The sequence below is a fragment of the Colobus angolensis genome, unplaced genomic scaffold, assembly GCF_000951035.1.
Source record: "Colobus angolensis palliatus isolate OR3802 unplaced genomic scaffold, Cang.pa_1.0 Scaffold211, whole genome shotgun sequence".
NCBI classification, from domain to species: Eukaryota; Metazoa; Chordata; class Mammalia; order Primates; family Cercopithecidae; genus Colobus; species Colobus angolensis.
The window spans coordinates 3282693-3285951 of record NW_012115278.1 but is presented as its reverse complement, the minus strand read 5'-3'; positions in this window follow the sequence as shown (position 1 = coordinate 3285951).

Sequence of the window (3259 nt, the reverse complement as noted above, 5' to 3'; positions counted from 1 at the left end):
CAGCTAGATAATGGCTACACTAGAGACCTAATCCCCACCACGTCACAATATACCCGTGTAACAAACATGCGCATGTGCCCCACTGCGTCTAAAATAAAATAAAATATTTAGAAAATGAATACTTTTGGGTACAAATAAAGCTTCATGCACACACTTTCTTTGTTTTATTTGTAGTAGCCAGAGTGTATGCAGTATACTTAACATTCGTGTGCAGTGCCGTTTACTCGCTTCCCTGGGAAGTATTTGGGAAGGCCTTGGGTGTGTGGATGTCGTGTATTTTGTGGTAGGATTATGGTGTTCAGGCCCAGCAGCTGGGACAGAAATGTCTTGACACATTGGATGTGGCATCTTCCGCTTTCAGAAGACTCAGAAGTAATGGGCGTTTTTCATCCTGTGTCATTTACTGAGCCTCCCTATTTACCTAAGTTTTCTGAGAAAGGCTGAGGCTGAGGCCAAGAGGCGAGTGACACCTGTCACTATTCCTAGGGTCCTCCAGGCAGCTCTGGTGATATTTAGGAGCTTCAGGGGACCCAATAAGAGATCTTGAGGGGTGATTGTAGGTCACAAGTCTTAGACGAACTATTTCCAAAATACAAGTTAAGCTTAGTGGCTTAAGCTGAATTTTGAGGTCTCCATCCTTGAGGATGAGTCAGAAGAGGCCATCAGTGGTTGCCCTGTGAGTAGGTCATCAGTGGAAGACAAGGGTGCACGGTGTCCACTCACACCTGCTCTGCTTTGCACACCTGCTTCCAGGTCAGGGCAAGAGCAGACGGGGAGAGCTGGCAGATGTGTCACTCCCCCATTTCTGGGGTATGTGGAACAGCCAGTGCACTAGGAAAATAACTGGGCTCCCCGGATCCTTTTCTCCTTCTGCAAATAAGACCCACAACATCAGTTTTATGTCCACTTTGCCTTTCTCCTAAGCCTTCTTCATAAATACCCCTTTCTCTTAAGTAGCGTCCGTCTAGGACTGCTGTGCATGTATTTGTGGGATGTACCTAAGGGACACCTTTGAAAAAAGAACATTCCCCATTTCCACAGAAAACAGCGCTCTCCACTTTGGGAGGCCGAGACGGGCGGATCACGAGGTCAGTAGATCGAGACCATCCTGGCTAACACGGTGAAACCCCGTCTCTACTAAAAAAAATACAAAAAACTAGCCGGGCGAGGTGGCGGGCGCCTGTAGTCCCAGCTACTCGGGAGGCTGACGCAGGAGAATGGCGTGAACCCGGGAGGCGGAGGTTGCAGTGAGCTGAGGTCCGGCCACTGCACTCCAGCCTGGGCGACAGAGCGAGACTCCGTCTCAAAAAAAAAAAAAAGAAAAAAAAAAGAAAACAGCACTCTCCAGCCTTGAGTCTTGCTTCCAGAAGTATGTATGTGCAGTTGTTGGGAAGAAGCAGGACGTCTAGATCAGAGGCTTTGATCTTGATGGTCTCATCCACTCAAGCTTCTGCTCACTCAAGGTATTGGGTGCTGCGGATGTGCCAGGTGCTGCTCCTGGGATCCTGCCACGAGGAGGATGCGTTGTGGTCTCAGGGCCCCTGGTGCAGTGCACTGTCTTCTCATCCATGAAGCATCTCTCTAAGCGCATTCTCTCAGGCCTGTGGTCAGGCTGGACAGCTCTGGCATGCAGGACTGTCCCACGCCCTCGGGGTGCTCAGAGGAGGGCTGCGCACGTTTCCTAAGGGAGCTCCTGCCAGTCGTCTGCGTTCTAGGTGGGCTCTGTGAACTGAGTCTTGGAGGCGAAAGCAGTGCGCCTCATGTAAGGTTGCTGCAGTGCTGGCGTGATTCACACACAGCTGCTGGAGGCCCTTGGCTTTGTGAGTCCTGAGGGTGGTTGCAGGGGACCAGCTGCCTGGCGTTGTTCCCGTCACTGTCTGGGGGATGACAGTTTGATCTCTCAGAGTCAGAACTGAGAGATGTTAGCGAATGATATAAATAATACAGGGGTGCCGCCTTTTCATACTTCAAAAACTAGGTAGGAATATTAATTTTCATTCTCATTTTTCTTGAATTAGATGATGTATTTTTAATATACTCCTGCAGCTTGTGTGAAAAACTTGGACAAGTGTTAGGAAGTGCCATGAGCTCCATCTGTACAAACGTAAATTTTTTCTCCTTGATTTAGCTAGTTTATATTTTGGAGGCAAAGAGAGGAGGTGTGAGCTCTGACTCTCTGAGTAGCTGAGCAGGCTCAGGTCAGCCGCTGAGCTCTCCTTGGCTGAGATGCCCCACGCGTAGCATTGGGATCCATCATTTATCCAGCACACATTTATGCAGAGCCAGACCTGTGCCTGTCCTGCGAGACGTCCTGAGGAGTCAGTGATGCCTAAGAAACAATCCTGCTTTTCCTCGGTCCCAGCACAGGAGCAGTGTGGCCGGTGGCGGCAGAGGCGTTCCCACGTGTGGACCTGTACAGAGGCCGAGGTGGGCCTGACTGGGGGAGCTCTGACTGGGGGAGCTGCCTGAGTAGGACAGAGGATCTTTTGTTCCTTCTTCCTAACCTATCCAAGTTGGTGCGTGGTACAAATGAGCTAATGCAGGGAAACGTTTTATTTACTTATTTATTTTGGTCTTTAAAAAAATCATTGTAAAATATACAAAGCCTAAAATAAAATGTACCATCTTAACCATTTTTAAGTGCACAGTTCAGTTGTGTTAACACTGTTGTGCAACCGATCTCCGTAACTCTTCATCTTGCAGAACGAAAACTCTGTGCCCATTAACCACTAACTCCCCAGCCCCGGTAACCCGAATGCTACTTTCTCTATGAATTGGGCTACTCCAGGGACCTCGCATAAGTGGAATCGTATAGAAATAGTCCTTTCATAACTGGGTTCTTTCACTCAGCATCATGTTTCCAAGTTTCATCCACGTAGCAGCACGTGTCAGAATTTCCTTCCTCTTGGCGGCTGAATCGGATTCCACTGCATGTATACACCACATTTGATCCAACCATTCATTCACTGATGGACACTTGTATCGTTCCACCTTTTGGTTATTGCGAATATTGCTGCTATGACCACGGTGTATAGGGAAGCCTTTTAAAAAGTAAAGGCAACAAATAGTTGCTTATTATTATCTCACAGTCTTATAAAAACTGACTTTCTCAAGGGTAGGGCTCACCCATATGTTGCTTCAGTGTTTTTTTCTGGAACTAATGAACTGTTCTCTGGCCTGCCCACATATTTTTAAGTCAGGGAGCAGCACCAACAGTCTTATGGGGGAAACAAAAAACAACATGTAATTATGAATGAAT